The sequence below is a fragment of the Eptatretus burgeri genome, chromosome 11, assembly GCF_056783735.1.
Source record: "Eptatretus burgeri isolate ZD-2024b chromosome 11, Ebu_testis_v1, whole genome shotgun sequence".
Lineage (NCBI taxonomy): Eukaryota > Metazoa > Chordata > Myxini > Myxiniformes > Myxinidae > Eptatretus > Eptatretus burgeri.
This window is the reverse complement of record NC_140971.1, coordinates 46,302,440-46,320,306: the sequence shown is the minus strand read 5'-3', so window position 1 is coordinate 46,320,306 and position 17,867 is coordinate 46,302,440. Positions and strand designations below refer to the sequence as shown.

At 44.1% G+C, this 17,867-nt stretch overlaps 1 protein-coding gene across 1 annotated transcript in view; it reads left to right on the top strand.

Annotated features, from left to right (window-relative positions):
• The first annotated feature begins 17,467 nt into the window (after positions 1–17,467).
• LOC147016995 (SKI family transcriptional corepressor 1 homolog-B-like) overlaps positions 17,468–17,867 on the top strand; it is a 31,539-nt gene continuing 31,139 nt past the window's right edge. The window contains exon 1 of the mRNA XM_085846328.1: positions 17,468–17,640. The gene's annotated coding sequence lies outside the window, so the exon portion shown is untranslated. The remainder of the gene's footprint in view (positions 17,641–17,867) is intronic.

Sequence of the window (17,867 nt, the reverse complement as noted above, 5' to 3'; positions counted from 1 at the left end):
GCAATTCAGTGAGATTTCTCAAAGAGTAAATTAATTAAAATATTATAACAATAAAACACTATACATAGGGGTCTGGTCATAGTCTTTTTTCCTGTGCAGTAAAACACTGCGAGTAGCATCATCGACTGAGGGTGTGGCAGTGCTGCTGATCCAGTGCCCCTGTAAGTTAGAGCAGTAATTTTGACTTTGGCCAGGATGCTGGGGGTAGCTCCCCTACATTTCGCGAAGGACACCGTGAAGGGATCTTTAATGTCCACCAACTAATTCTGGCAGATTGACGCCCAGTTTAACATCCATCTGAGGGATGGCATGCACATTCACTGATTAGCCTGCCTGTGAATCACCAGGATGACAGTTTATATCTGGGTTGAGATTCGAACCCATGCTCGACACTTCTCGGCCATCTTGCCGTGGAGTGGGGATGCGTTTTTGGACTGAAAACATTTTTCGACCGTGGACATTTTGGACCGTGGACTGAAAACATTTTTCAATTCTCTTTTGAACTTGTAGTTTACTTTATGCATTCTAATCCTCTAATTTATTTTGTCTTCCAAACTCCAGGGATTTCCCCATGGAGATCTGAGCTAAGGCTGCCAAGCCCAATGCTCATGCCGCAGGAGCTTTCACCTGCCTTAAAATGATTTTCATTGCACTTTTCTTCACTCAATATAATTGTCAGAACAGAAGAAAAAGTTCAGTTTTATGCTTTTGCAATTTCACATGTTCTTGTTTGAATACGGAGAAGATGGAAGCTATGGCCTTCAAATAAGTATGCTTAATTATACACTTAGTTATAAGAATCGGTGATTTCTTAACATTTTCAGATTTCACTCCAGATTTCAACCCTGATTAGTACACCAGATACGATCCTGAAATCCAAAATCATATTTCGATTACATATTTTTATTAGTCTGTATCATTACATATTAGTATTATTATTATATATTATTACAGATCCGGGGTGGCGGGATTCTCGCCCGAGTCTTGGCGCCACCCTCACCACCGCCGTCTCCAGGGTTTATAATGCCGGCCGGCTCAGCACAGGCCTCGGGTCACGCGTCTTCAATCGCGATACCAACGTAGTCCTTGCACCTTGCCAGTTGGGAAAATAGAACCCCTGGTTACAGACTGGTTTTGTCAGATGCTGAGCGTTTTCTGCCAGTCTGTAACCATTTTGGTTTTATATGCCAATTGAACGGATCGTTCCTTCACGCGACACAAATTCATCCATCGCGGCAACTTCATATGAACCAACCAGATTGATTTGGGGAACATCGGGGAACACAATACAAGCAAAATTCACAACAATGCTTTTATTAACAATCCTCAACCCGTTCTTAACTAGGGTACCACGGATTACAGGTTTTGAGGGGGACGCTACCGAGATATGCCTTAAATAACGTGCAGACAAAGACATACAGACAGACAGCATGCATGCAAGACAAGACAGAGTACTTGGTGATGTTTCATGGACGAGAGGACAGTGTCAAAAGCACGAATGTCGCTCGCGACAGGTGGATGTCCACGGATTTGAGCCCCAACTCGAATGCGCCACGTGGCAAAATGGCGCTCGTCCTCCTTTTGTCACAGACCTCACGCACACGGTCTCCACGCGCTCTGATCCTGTGTAAGGTCGTCGGCACAAGACCGCCTGATCAACGATGGGCCTCAGCCGATCTCTCTCAAGGTCCAGTGTACAAATCCAGGCCTGGCCTGTTCTCCAGACAAGGCCCAAGTCGAGGTGCCGAGCTCCGCAGGCGGATCGACAAACGTGTCGAGCCGTGAGGTGAGTAAGGACAGAGGCTCCATGGCCAGATGCAGGCCGAACCTGTCGATCACCTCCCCATAAGAGTCGATCGCCAACTTGACGTGCAGGCCGCCTCCCCCACTGCCCCAAAAAGGCAGATTCGACGTGCAGGTAGCCTCTCTTATGTTCGCTCACTTCGGAAAACACCAGCACGCCTCAAGAGCGACTGTTCTCCAAACACTATACTCTTTTCTCTCCTTAGTTTCTCTCTCATTCGCTCCTTCGACACACGAGCACGCCTTCTCTCGGCAAAGCCAACAAACTCCTCCCCTTAGCTCCACCTCCTCCCTTGGCCACACCCTCCCAGCCGACTGGGCGGGGCCTATCATCCGTAGAGGGGAGAAAGAAGAGTGAGCTCTCGATCCACCACTGTACGAACAATAACATGCACCCCACACCTCCTGACACACAGATAACGTCTATTTTACCGACAACCTGGCTAAACATGCATTTAATGGGGGATCTGAGCTAATCCTATATTTAGTTGCATATTAAGGGCCATTTCCATAACACGACCCCCACCTTTCTCCCGAGGCTCTCCCAAGCCTCCACCTGGGGCAGCCCATGGCAATGGCCCTCTCTAACGTTCAGCACAGATCTCCCATTTACTCTAACCCACAACATGGGAAGCACTTAACTCCAAAAATCAAAGTGTCACAGTAAGATTGGCATGTCCCTATCCTAGTGTGTTGGGTCACAATCTAACAACAAATTCACACTCTATGCACACTACTTAACATTCTAAGTATGGATTTGAATGGGAGGGCATTCAATTTTGCTTTTAACACCAATATTTGCATAGGAGCAGAACATTCAAAGGTTCAAAGTTCTTTCACGCATTCGCTCCTTCATGCCCCCTCCCGGCAGTATCGTCCACTCACCCCTGAGGGTTTCCTCACTTCGTGGCCTTATTGGCCTCTCACCAGGTGAGTTCTGTCGGCCCAGTGGCCTAATCTCACAAAGAGTTCTTTGGCTCACTGAGCCCACAAAATGGCATGAATCTTTGGCCGCAATGGCCCACAGAATGGCATGAATCTTCAGCTGCAACGGCCCACTAAATGGCATGAATCTTTGGCCGCAACGGCCCACAAAAGCACTGTGGCCTCAATGGCCCAGAAAAATGCTTCGGCCCATATATGGCTTACTCACAAGCAGCAGCAGGCAACAATCACTGCATTGGACAGCAGGTGACACAACAATGGTGGCATGGTGATATCGATGGTAAACAAATGCAGTTCGGAGGTGTTCTTGATGACGCAAATGGGTGTGATGACCTCAGACCAGGTGAGATGGAGTGTACCCTTAACCTTCCTTGTCTGACTTGTTTTGGTTGTTTTTTTTTTTGTTGTTTTTTTTGCTTTTCTCTCTTTTTTTTTTACTTTTCTCTTTTTTTTTTTACAGACAGGATAGTGTGTTTCTTACTCAAGTGTTATCTTCGTGGATGTGTGCTCATGACATACTGGTGGCCTCTCTGGCACTTGGAGAGGGTGACCTAGCCTGGCCCTTGTTAACAAATTCTCCCATCAACACTACTCGTACCAGGTGTCACACATGAATGGTGCGGAGGAGAGTCCATCGAACCTAACCATGTACTTTTAGTTCTAGACAATGCAACAAACCCTGCTCTGGCTAGAATGATCCTAATGACCCATTTTTCCCGACCTGGCACACTGTTCCATTCTATTAAACCTGGGCAAGGCCCTTATTTGTCTTTTTCCATTTGGTGGTGCCAGGCATAACTCGCTGGCTGGGGAGTGTGACTACTACTCGGCCTCTTTGCCTGCTTCCAATCAGGGGTGGAGGACACTCAGCGACCTCGGGGTTCACCTGAGCGTGCTTCTGGCACTCCTAACTAAAGGGTGGCTCTCTCTAGCCCCCACACTGTGCTCTCAAAGCACCCATACTGTGCTCTCCTGGCACGGAACCTACCGTGCTCTCCTGGCACTGAACCCTACGGTGCTCTCCTGGCACCTCTGACAGCCTTCACCTGCCAGGAACCCCCAAAGCCCTGCTGCCCTATTTCCCGACTCACCAACTTCCAATACCATGTCACACTAACAGCCAGTATCCCCATACCTTGGCCTGCACCTACCCCTCGCAGTTTGCCTGCACGATGGAACAGCAGCCAGAATCCATGTCGAATCCTCTAAGTCCCCATAACCTACACTAACTTGATTAAGAGACTCCTACCGACAGGGTACGTTGTTTGCACTCACTTTCTTCATCCGTACAATCACGCCATTCACCCAAACACTTTAGTCATTCATTCCAAAGTGCCGCACACCCAGTCCACAACACCATCCAACACCTTTCACTTTTATGTGAAAACAAAAACACACCAATCCCTCGGATCCCACTTGGTCATCAAATTTAACCAGTGCACTTTTTCAGCAAACCCCAATTAATTTGTCACTACGTCCGTCGTCGGCTGGCCTCCTCCATACTGCCCGAATCGTTTATTTCCAAAAGTTTAAACCAGACATCAAAATCTCTTCACCAGCCTCATGAACCTCTGCATGGTTCCAACCAGGCATTTCAATCCTTCCTCAAACAAGCCCCCCTTTGTCATCCACTTGTTTCAGGTGTGTTTAACGCTCTGCCTGCAATGTCTCCACCACTTTTTTCAATCATCTCCCAAATCCACTCGTGCCACTCTTATTCCTTCTGTCATCTCTCAATTTACAATCACTTTCGGTACAATTTCCAATCAAAATTTTCACATCCCCATATGGCCGGCTTCTTTGGCTCATTGGAAGGGGAGTGAGGGAACGAATCCCTCATTACCCATTACATGACCCCGCCGACTTTCCGCCACGGCTCAAAGGGGTCACGCCTCAATTGGGGCTGTGATCTACCCCCTCCTTTTCTCCAGGGTTCACGGAAGTCAGGAAAACCCCAATCGGTGGAATGGCCTACCCTCTTCTCCAGGGTTCACGGAAATCAGGTAAACCCTGATAGGTGGAACGGCCTCCCCCTATTCTCCATAACTCCCTGAAGACGGATACACCCCATTCAGCTAGCCAAACCACTCGTGTGCTCAGAAAGGCCTGAAGACCAAGTGACACACGCCAGTGCCGCCCGCCACTCATCTGCGCTCCACTCCAAAGTTCCTGTGAGGCTGATAGAGAAATTAAAATCCAATTTCTAAAGCCTGCTCCTGGATGCAGCACCTCCAACTCTGTACGAACCCATGCGGAGCTGTCCATTTGGGTTTCCGTCCCCTGGCTCAAGTTCTGTCCTGGTGGCATTTCTATTTCCCCTTGCACCTCTAACCTATTTCCTACGTCACCACTCATCTCACGCTCAGGACTCCCACACACAGCAGGCTGCACACATTTCAAGGTTATGTGTTGACCTTCCACACCTTTAACCTTGCCTGTGCACTGACCAACTGCCTCGCACTCCAGGACTACATTCTCGACCGCCAGGTGAGTAGCCACACACGTTTCGGCCTCGGCAGCACATACCGGTGCTGTAGTCTGGAGTGTGGACTCACAGCATTCGTTCACAGGCACTCCATACACACATTCAGGGGTCACGCATATGTGCACCCCATCAGACAGAGTCTCTTCGCTAACATAAAATTCAATTTCTACCTTAAGCTCATCGTCCGCACCATGTATGCATGTACCCATGTACTTGCTTCGTTCCAGAGTCACCTCTGTCTGGTCGCTTCTCTCCAGCAGGTTGCTCATCATCGGTTTGCTACATTCCTCTGGGGCCATCAGCTCCACATGCTGGACCTGCTCAAAATGTATTTCGTTCGTCAACAACCCCATACGCTCCCTCAATGTCTTCATCACCAGGGTTTGCTCTAATTGTGGTGTCATCCGACGAGTGATGTCAATCAAGTTCCACACCACTAACATTACTCCCTGTGGTGATATCACACATCCCACATTATTGTGCTGTTCTACTTCCTGGCTCCATTTTCTTTTCCATTTGAGTCGTTCTTCCTCTCCGAGCCTTCTTAGTTGTTCGTTATCTTTCCGGAGTTTTTCCATCTCCGTGTACTCCCTCCTTGCTCTCTTCTTTAGTTGGTCAGTTTCAAATTCGTTTTCTTTTTGTTTTCTATCCCACCGTCTCTCATGTTCTTCATTCTCCAATCTCTTCGTTTCCTTCATTTTGTTGATTTCCTTTTCCTGTTTCATTCCTTGTTCTTTTTGTTTCTTATCCCACCGTCTCTCTTGTTCTTCCTTCTCCAATCTCATCGTGTCCTTCAATTGGCTGATTTCCCTTTCCTGCTTCATTCGTTGTTCTTTCACTATCTCCTCGTACTCCAACCTTGCTTTTTCCTTCAGTTGTTCAATTTCAAATCGATGTTCTTTTTGTTTTCTATCCCACTGTCTCTCATGTTCCTCATTCTCCAATCTCGTTGTTTCCTTCAATTGGTTAATTTCCCTTTCCTGCTTCATTCCTTGTTCTTTTTGTTTCTTATCCCACTGTCTCGCTTGTTCTTCCTTCTCCAATCTAGTCATTTCCTTCAATTGGCTGATTTCCTTTTCCTGTTTCATTCGTTGTTCTTTCACTACTCTTTCTTGCATCTCATTCTTTAATCTTGCTTTTGCTTCTTGCTATTCGATCTGCACAGTGTGGTTCCTTAACGTTTCATTCTCCGTTCTCTTTCTTTCCTCCCTTAACATCCTCAGTTCGTTTTGTAGTTCCCTCTCTTTGTAGTAGAGTTCCCACAATAGGGTCCCGTGACCGTTTTTCCGGGACCAAGGTTTGAAGGTTGATTTTAGTCAATTTGAGGGTGCTGATTAAAATGAGCTGGGGTGAACCTCGTGAAAATGTGGGCTAACTCGGCCAGATGCGAAAATTCAAAATGGTCACCATGCTACTTCCAGTATATCAAAAATTGCATATCTTTGGTTCTACATGTCCGATTTTTATGATTTTTGGGTCAAAATATATGTTTTGAAGGTCAAGGATGTCATATATTACCATTCCAGATTATTATATTTAAGGGTTAAGTCACAAAATATGAAATATAACTTTTCGGGGGCCAAATCCAAGATTGTCGTCGAGTAACATCTGGAAAATAGTAAAAAAAAAAATCAATTTTCTTCTCATAATATTATTGGCAGTGAATCTTTTCATGCAAGTAAATGTTTGTTTATATGTGGGAGTGCACAACAAATTGAGACAAGAAGAGAAGGACGCAATCATTGTCTTTATTTTCAGAACATGATGTGTACATAATATCAATTTCTCAACTTTTACACTGTTCAGGTAGGTTATACCATTCTTTTTATGTCCCTCCTGTAATTTATCTAGAACAGTAATATGATGAAAGAATATCAACATTCCTTCATTTTGTCTGTAGAGCAACAGTGTTTCAATGGAAAAATGAAATAAAACATGAATTATCTGAATTCCCGGCAATTGACGCTTTCCCGGTAAGTATTCTTGTAATTCGCATTGACCAAAGTTTGATGTACTGTCCAAACTGTCTTTTATCTAAGACAGTCATAATAAAATAATATTAACATCTCTTATATTTTGACTGTGGCAATGTTTTTACAGTTGTAAATTAAATGAAATGAAATCTCCATTGAAACACATACATGTAATCCTTCAGTCACTAACTATCTGAGTCGCTGGCTCCAGAGTCACAAACTTCATCATTACTTTCAGCCTCATCATCATGCAACAATGTCTGTACTTGTTCAACCAAGTCATGTAAACTTCTTGGGAGGGCATCATGGGTATACCTCATTGACACACATCTACCATCTTTCATTGTCCATCCATGGTTGGTGGGATTTGTGGGTGCATCCGGCTTGTCATAGTTTAGTTGAATGTAAACTTGGTAGTTAACTCACGTCACATGCAGATTGTGAGAATCTGGATATGGTGGGATGCGGGCCGTGGACTTGTTTTTCATCTGACCCCACTTCCGTGCTCTCGCTTCACCATACGTTTTACTGATTGTGTCATTACCTTCGCATTCTGCGAAAAGGTTATGTTTTGGTCGGCGTGTATTTATTTATTTATTTATTTGTAATCTTGTGATTCGTATAACTCAAAAAGTATTAAACCGAATTTCATGAAATTTGGTGGGATGATTGGTTATTAGCCAGGAAGCATTCGATTAGATTTTGGGATCGTTCGGGTCAAAGGTCAAGGTCAAGGTCACGAAAAGGTCAAAATCGTCTTTTTACGATAACACGGTCAATTTTTATTCAATTTGCATGCAACTAACGCCAAAATGTTCAGAATTCAATGCCTCATCTTGTGATATGCAATATGACACAATGTCGCCCATACTCTTGTTACCGGTTAGGGGCCAAAGGTCAGGGGGGTCACGACCTTAAAAATATGCGGTTTTTGTCATAACGCGGTCAATTCTTGTCCGCTTTACATGAACCCAGCACCAAAATGTTCAGAATTTAATGCCCAATCTTGTGACACAATGACGTCATAACACATGTCACCGGTTGGGGTAAAATGTCGGGGGGGGGGGGTCACGCCCTTGAAAAATATGTGGTTTTCGGCATAATTCAGTCAATTCTTATTCGATTTGCATGAAACCAGCATCAAACGAGATTACCTTCTCTTGTTGAAACGTTGTATTCACCGAGCTTGCGAGTGAAGACTCGCCAAAACGACGTGAGTTGATTGTTGTTTAGTCCGTAGCCCCCGAAAGTCGGGGGGGTCATGACATTATAGATATGTGGTTTGTGTCATAAGACCATTCATATGAAACCAGTTCCCCACACTCATACCAAGAACAAAAAAAGTAGTGGCGGCGAAGGTATGCGCTCTATGAATGCCCGTTCTAGTTATAGATGTGTCTAATAGTGAATGTGGCCATTTGCTGAAGCACCTCTTGTGTCACTGGAAGTGTTTTGCCAACATCTTTCAAAAGATTGCGTGCCTCCTGAGTTCCAGTTCCTTTTTCATAAACTGTGTTTTTCCCATGTCCATAAAAGGCAGATGTTGAATCAGATCCACTATGGATGTGTAATGGGATTAATATTTCAGCTACATCATCAGAGCAAAGGTCTCTGCAGCTGATGATTTTGTCTTTCCGTTTGATAGCAAGGGTGCCCTCCAGTTGATGTGCAACATATGCAGAAAGAATCACTACATCAGTGTCCTCGGCATCAATCACGACTGTCTCCATTTTTCCTGCTTTTTGGATTTGCGAATAGATGAAGAACAGCATTGTGTCCGCCTCAATGTGACGACATTCAAATTCTTCCATCCTTTCTCGGGAGGAGATGTTCCAACAATTTTGCCTGATGGAGTACACAAAGTCAATTTCTCTATGATTCTTTACAAGCTTGGTGAACTCATCCTTTAGAAACTTTTGCAGCCTTTGTTTGTTTCCCTGATTGCTGAACAGCACCTGGAAGTTATTTGTGGCAGGAAACCTATCTGATGTTTTCATGTACACATTTCTGGACCCATCTCTATATGCTCTCGTGGATTTACGACACTCATGCTCACTGTCTTTGATGGAATTTTTAACACCATAGGCATCATTTACAAAAACAATCTGGCTTGCATTTGGATGCCTTCTGCGAATAATGGAAAAAAGCTTTTCAGCATAATCTCCCCACGTGAGGGCAGACCCATCAGCTTTCTCACTATCTTCTGCAGTTGGGGTCGCTAATCTCCACAGGAAACCCATATCGACTCGGGCAATGTACTGATCTGGAAAAGGTTCGACAGGCTGCATGTTTAATTTCTCAACTAACTTTGATATTTGCACTTTCTTCATGGTACCATTGATGTTTATTATGGGTAAACACTCATCTGTCACGCGAAATTCCATCACCTGTGCGAGAGTGAACTTCTCTTCACCAGATTCTGCCAGCCAAATTAACGATGCCATTGCTCTGTTTTCCATAGCATCTGTCTTTGTCACTTTGCCTGAGACTGAACCCCAAGTTACAGGAGGTTTGCTGAAAGTGTATCTTGAACATCTGTGTATAGTCACATTAAATGGTGTGTTTTGTGAAAACATTCGTTCTCTGAAGAATTGAGTCACTCTTGTTTCACCATTTTCGTGAGCACTTTCAAAATCACGTACCAGGTCACCTGAGGCGACAACACTGGATACCAGAGCTCTCAGTTGTGGTTTATCCAAGTCAAATGGGTCACAGTCAAACTCAGTGATGCAACTGTCTAGGTCTTGGACAACCTGTTTGTCAATCTTCAGACGACTGGGGGTATTCTCAATATGCTTCAGACTTCAGAGCAGAGGTCTTCATCTGTGCCAGTGTGTGAAGAGCTGCCCTTACTCTGTTGACTGAGTTCACGTTCCTCGTAGTAGTTAACAGCATCTTCTCATTCCGCAGAATTTTCAGCCATCCAGCATTCATCTTGGAACCTTTGTTCATTGTCATTTCAATCCAGAGGTCTCGAGGCAAAGACGAATATGGCCTGTCAGTCATTGATTGTGCAAACAATCCATCTCGTAGGTATCTGGCCTTTTCCTCGGGAAGACGACTTACTTCAAGCCAGAATTCCACAAGCCAGCGAGCATACCGGTCATTGTCGTAGACATGGAGCCATGGCATCATCATTCGCAATGAAGCCTTGAATTCATCCCAGTTCCTTGTTTTCACTGCATGGATATTCAGCATCAGAACTTCTACCATGGACATGAAACTCAAGCAATACTTAACCATGGAACTGTTAGATGACTCGGCGCTCTGGAACACTTGTTCCATGGAGGACACAATATCTGGGTGAGATTCCAACTCTGAGTAGACATATATACACACACAGTATATATATATATATATATATATATATATATATATATATATATATATATATATATATATATATATATATATATATATATATATATATATATATATATATATATATATATATATATATATATATATATACAGTAATAATATACCAGCAAATAAAACAGGTCGCTTTAGTGACGGGATATTAAGAGGGGGGCAGAGAGAGAGAGAGAGAGAGAGAGAGAGAGAGAGAGAGAGAGAGAGAGAGAGAGAGAGAGAGAGAGAGAGAGAGAGAGAGAGAGAGAGAGAGGAGGGGTGGAAGGAGTGGAGATGGGGGACAGAGAGGAGAGGTAGTGAGTGGAGCGAGGAAGGAGTGGAGAGCAAGGATAAGGGGGAGAGATAGGAGTGAGGGGTGGGGGTGAGAAGGGGAGGGAGAGTGAGGGGAGTGAAAGGGGAGTGAGGAGGAGGGCGAGGAAGAGGGGAGCTAGGGGGGAGTGATGAAGTGGGGGAGGAGATTGTCGCATCACCACACATCACAAAACAGTCCAGGATGTAGGGGTGGGAGTGAACAGGATGGGGGAGCAAGGAGGGCGGAAGTAGAGAGGAAGGGGATGTTCTGGACCTGTGTTTGGTCGTGTGACTTGAAAGGGGGGGAGGGGGGTTGACTTGCATTTGAGAGGGGGACTTGAGCGGAAGCCGGGGGGGATGGTCCCATCTGCTGGCATTAATTCAGGATTGAACGAAATGGGGTTCGTTAAAACCACATACAAACAGGATAGCAAAACTACTCGTCACTTTCAAACAGCACCTACTATTTTGAAGAGATTATAATATGGGCTTCCCTTGAGATATGTGACTCGAACTGCGGCTACCACCCTGTTTACCTGCTCTGGAACTGGATCTCTCCAAGAGGGTCACACACTGCCCAGAGACGCCCGGAGTGCCAATGAACATGGGAACTGGAAAACCGAACACCCCTCCAGCAGCCGGGCCCACCGCCAAGCCCAACCCCACAGTCCACACCCCGAAACCTGGCTAAGGCCAAGAGACCCTGGGGCCCATCGCACACTAGCTGCATTGCTTATAAATTCCCAGGGATGGCATTTTTTGTGCCTTTATTTAATTTCAGCACACGTTTTACAACCAATGTGCAATAAGTCCCAGAATCACTCAACCCAAGTCGAATCCTAAAATTAAAACTGTGGAGTCAAACCCAGCGGCAGCTCCGTCCGCCAAAAAAGTGTCCATCCACCCAACCCGCTCAGTCTCCAACACTCCTTGCTCAAAACACAACACTAATACTACAGCACAACACAACCACCTGTCAGAACTTATCACAACCACCAATTTTTTATCACTTCATGAAAGGTGGAAGAGGGTGAGAGAGGAAGAAGGTGTGGGGGAGTGTGGACAAACGAAGAGATGGGAGGAAGGGATGGATTGTTGGATGGGATGGAGGGAGAGGATGGAGAGAAGGGATTGATGGATGGATAGAGGGAAGGGATTGATGGATAGATGGATAGAAACTGGATTCAGAGCAAGTTCCACAGTTGTTCACTGACGTATGATAATACTCCAATCTTTCAGATTGAGCACGAGGTCGAAGGAATGAATGATTAATGAATGAATGAGTTCTCACCTTCTGTTCCTTCATCTGCCATTACATTCCCTGTAGTATCTGCAATGAGCTTGGGTTTTGCAAACAACTCTCCCTTCATAACCTCTAAAGTAATCCACCAGGGGGTGCATTTCTGAGCATCTCTGTGTGGTGGTCAGCATAACTGCTCCGAGGTGAAGTTTACATTTTAAACTTTTGTCAGATCTTACTAAGACAATGGAACACATGTTTATATATGTACTTCATTTACATTATCACCTAACATTGTCTTGAATGTCAGTTTGTAACTTTATATTCACAAACGCCAACAACTGTGATTAAAAAAAAAGTCATTTACACCGCCGTGTGCTGTCTCGCCATGGCTTATAAACATCGGCTTGGTCCATCAATCCATCCATTCATATCTTCCATCCATCCCTTCCATCCATCTCATCCATCCTTCCCTCCATCCATGCATTGATCAAGAATGGCAGACTTGACACCACACAACACCGTAGAAAACACAGGCAGGTGGTCGATCGATGTATTTTCGATTGTGTTTATCAGAGGGACAGTGTGGGTACTTTTGCCGTGTGTCGCCCTGGCTTGCAAACAACCATCCAAGCAGCTTGCAGAGTGCTCGCCAGGTGGATGAAGCACTCAAGCAAGCACTCCAACAAAATGGTTGATAAGGAACTGCAGGCTTGGCAAGCGATTAGCGATCACAGATCGGTCATATTAAACACCTCCCAGAGATGCCCGGAATGTCAAACAATGTCCACATTGGAAAAAGGAATACTTCTTTTAGCAATCGGAACTGCTGCTAAGGTCAATTCCGCAGTTAAAGTTTTGAAATCTGGCTCAGGTTAAAGGATTCTCGAGGTTATTGCATGTGTGGAAATGAAATAATGCCACGAATATTGGCGTTTATAAGCATTGTGATATATAGAGCAATTTGTAGGTATGATGATCAAGCATTCGATGTGAGTGAGGAAAGTGAAAAAAAAACCTCGTTATTATTAAGAAACCGTTGCAGCCTGTTCCAAATTAAGGCATTGTTGAGCGGGCCAAAATAAATGGTGAATTAAGACCACAGTGAGGTGATGAAGTATGATGTCTTGACACTGGCGCAGCGAGGGGAAGGGGTGGGGGGGGGTGATCGGGGCGGCTGCCGCGAGCGGCACTTTTTGGGAGTGGTGAATTTGTTTTGTTGTATCTATCATCTATCACTACCGAGGGCTGTCTTTCTTCGGACTTTCTTTATGTAAATCGATGCGATTTCTTCGGACTTTGCCTAACTGACTCAGAAACTCGTTCCATGTTTCCTTCACATCATACACTTCTTGGGCGACCGGACCTTCTCTTGTTAATGTTGAGAATCATCCCTTCACTTTTGAACTTTTTCACAAGTTTCCAAATGGCTGGCTTGCTTGGCTCGTTTCTGGGATGCACTTCGGATTCAGTACAGAACCTCGTCCAGACAGAAGCAATTGATTTGGTCTCAAAATACCACTTGAAAATGTTTACTCTTTGTTCCGTAGAAAACGTCATTTTTTTCCGTGGAATACTTTGGTTTATACTTGAATGACTTCTCCAAAGATCATTGATCACTCCTGCAAAACAAAAAAAAATGAAGGTAATGACTTAAGGTACAAAGGTCATTTGAAGTGGTTAACCTTTTATTGACACAGCCTGTATGTTTGAAGTTTTGGCTTGCAAGGTCAGTTGCATGCACTAATGAAATTAAACTTTAGTTCGAAGTAAAATGTCAAGGAAATTCAAGTTGTTTGTTAACCTTTTGTAACCTCTACGAGTTATAACCTTTACGTAACACGGAATACTTCTTGGAGGATTTAATCATGCCTGGTTCAAACGCGGCAACAAGCAAGGAGCAACCAGACCCCCGATTGATGAAAACGCCAAGCAGCCACCTGCCGCAATCTCCAGCTGCGCGATGTTTGCCGACGTTTCGTGACATCACCCCCTCCTCTTCTCTTCCACAAGCCCTCCCTCCTCAAAACACATCTCTTGCCAGTCATGAGGCTGATGGTCCCAAGGAAAGCCCTGCGCTCTGACCCACTTTATACGGTACCTCACAGGTCGATAAGCGGCCATTTGAATCTCCTCCGCAGGTTAATGTGTTGACTGTCAGGTCAATTGAAAACAACCTTTTAAAATGTTACTTGTATGGGGATGAAATTTTTAGCGCGTGTCTTGCTCGTGCAATAGCGCAGGGCTCGTGAGCCGATCGATCGCTACGAACGAGAAATTGATCGGCGGAGCGTTACCTTTATTGGGGTCGCCATTCGGAATTGCGCGTCTGGGTACCTGCGCAGGCCGAATCGCAAATCGAAAACAGAAACGAAATTCTCCGCTTGTGCGTCACAAATTGAGCGGCAATTCAATTCTTCACCTGTCGCGGCTCGTTTCTTAAAGCTGAGAAATGAACAGCAAGAGAGAAAAAAAGTCCAGAATAAATCCTGCCTCACGTAGTCCATAGAAGTGACTATATAGGATAGGTCATCATGGTTTGGTCTGTATTTTACAACTTGTTCAGATACCGACTGCACTCGACTTTCAAACAATGGAAAGTCAGGGACATGACAATACGTACGTAGTTGAGTATCACGTCCCTTGCCTCGAACATCGACGTGGGAAAGAGAAGTAAATTAAAAGGGAATTGTTCAGTTCTCACTGTCGCAACAATTATGTCGAAAATTCCACTTCAACCCCAAGTCCAAATCAGTAAGTCCCCGTCGCGCACACTAAACGGTCCGCAGTTGAGCGAAACGAACATTCTTCTGAAAATTTTAAAACATATAAAATGATTTGTTCTGTTTATTGAGCTTTTTTGTCGTGCCACTGACTTACTGATCACCTTCCGTACTCTGTTGCACGAAATGGTGATTGTTGATGGTTTTTGTTTGCCTTTTGCCAAGTGGTGATTGTTCGTCGCATGCGTCGCATCGTATGGTATGTCAATAGAATTAAGAGGAAAGAGTGTCCAGGGCATTTTGGTTCAGGCTGCCGTGTTTCAATCAACATCCTGAAGTCTTGCACAACTTCAGGTTTTTAGGTGACCCTTATGGGCAGTGCTGGATTAAGCTTCGGCTGGCCCGAAGGCACATTTTGAAATTTTAGAGATGGCCTGAAAATTTTAAATTAGATCTCGGGATCATGGAAATGGAACCCAGACAAAAGATGAACTGATTCAAGAACAAAATATTTAATACAAAAAAAGACAAATATTTAATGTGAAAAGAATTTTTGGCCCAAATTTTTGGCTGGCCCTAAGGCACATGCCTTGTCTGCCTAATGGTTAATCCAGCACTGCTTATGGAGTAAGGTGGGGGAAAGATGCCCGACTCCTCCTCAATCCTGGTTATGGGTTCAGTATCCTGACCGTCTGCACCATGACAGGGCTCTCTGGGTGATGGGACAGCGGTAGGGGTTGGGGCCATCTTGCCCCACCTTACTCTCTCCACTTAAAGGGGGTTGTAAACGCACAGAAAATGCACTTTTGGGGGGGGGGGATTCTGATAATCCACACAACAGTCACTAAGTGCCACTGCATAGCAAATGAAGAACAACATTTCTTGTTCGTCTTCTGCCAAGCTGTTGCTTGTGTTCGAAGGGGACACTCGGTTGGATTATAAAGTGGCAAAAAAAAAATTATATGATAATTAAGTAAATCTTTTTTCGTGACGTTGCAGTAGGATATCGATATGACGTGTGAAGTTGTTGCACAAAATAAAAGTAAATTGTGCTTTTCACCTTACATCAGTGAATATGTGTATATTATTGCGATGGTCTTGCAAAGATAGCAGCTTATGTGTGCAAGCATATATATATATATATATATATATATATATATATATATATATATATATATATATATATATATATATATATATATATATTTCCAAATCGTGCAGAATCTCAGATGCGCAGTCTGTCAAAACGCACATCATCCAGAATCAAAACAAGACCGTAAAATACTCAATTACGGGGCTGATAAAAGAGGGAATGATTCAGTGCGAGCATGCGGGGATTGGGGGATTCGGGGGGGGGGGAGCCCCGAAAGCGATGTGCCGAATGAACGATAAAGAACACTTTTTGTAAAGCGATAAAATGCGTAATTTTTGTGCAGTAAGTAAATAAGTGTCGGCACGTCCCGTGGAAGTGCACAAGATAGCGCAACGATATTATTTAATATAATTCACCATGGTCGCGCCTCGTTCGGACCCACACCTCGGGCACCGAGCGTCGCTCGAACACCATTTGTCGGCCTCGGATTGTTCTACCCCCGCGGCTAAACTCCGCAATGTCCTTGCCTCCCTCGAGGCGCCTTTCTTCGCCGTCGATGGCGACGCGTCCGTCTCCACGCAAGGAACTGCATCACATCGCGCGGAGAGATTGTCCGCCTGGAGGAACGCGCTATGAACAAGTTTAACTGCAAACGGTTCACACAGCAAACCGCACGAGCCCGTTTCACGCTCTCTCGTGGAACAATTACTTTTAATCGATTCGGTCACATCTTCAGTGCGAAAACATTCAGTGCTGGGATTAATGAAAGCGGTGTAATTAAGGCATTGAACGAAGCGGCGGACAAAATCGTCCACACGATGATGTAGATTTTTGTTTAGATTTTTGTTTAGATTTTTGTTTAGCTTTTTGTTTGCATTTTTGTTTAGCTTTTTGTTTAGATTTTTGTTTCGATTTTTTCTTTAGCTTCTTGTTTAGCTTTTTGTTTGGATTTTTGTTTAGATTTTTGTTTAGATTTTTGTTTAAATCTAAAATCTTCGATTTCGCGCGAACAACTTCGACACAAGAGGATACACGGGGTTTGTGGTACCCAGGCAAACCCTGGGTACCCAAACATTTGTGGGACCCAAAAATTTCCATTACTCGGCTGCACAACTTGATCGCCGTGAAGGAATCTCAGCGAACGAGACAATTGTAATTATCAAGTTGGAGAGCGTGAGAAAGAGATAAATTAATTAAAAAGAAGTTTTTAATTTCCTTTATTTTCCATCAAACGAAAACTGATCAAACGATGTATGTATGTATGAAAAAAAAAAAATATATATATATATATATATATATATATATATATATATATATATATATATATATATATATATATATATATATGTTGTGGTTCAGTGGTCGAGCTCCTCCATTTACCGGCTCAACGCATTACTCTGACGTCTCCCCACCACAGCCGATGGTCTTGATGTCATAAGTTGCTGATCCTATTGCGAGCGTAATTTTAGCTCTCCCCAGCAGTGCCGCCGTATATATATATATACTCCGCAGCCAGCTCCAAGACCTGCTTCAGATCGTGCTTTAGTGCGCGTCTCCCAATGGGTCACGCTCTCCACCATCACCACGTTCCTACGTCACTGCCACTTTTCTGGGAGTAGATCTTCCTCCAAAGGTGTCTTTCGTCCCCAGCGTTTTGATTGTTCAGCTTTTCTTTCCTTTTTCTTTCTTCGACGTCTATTGTTTCTGGCACCCAGGTAACGTTGTTCGCATTGCGCGTTCTCTCACGTTTTATTTCGCCTTTATTAATTAATTTTTTTAATACATCTTCAAAGCACTTCTTGCACATCCGCGTGCACCATGATCGTATGCATACCAGGCTTTATATTGCAGAAATCGTTATATATATATATATATATATATATATATATATATATATATATATATATATATATATATATATATATATATATATATATGAATG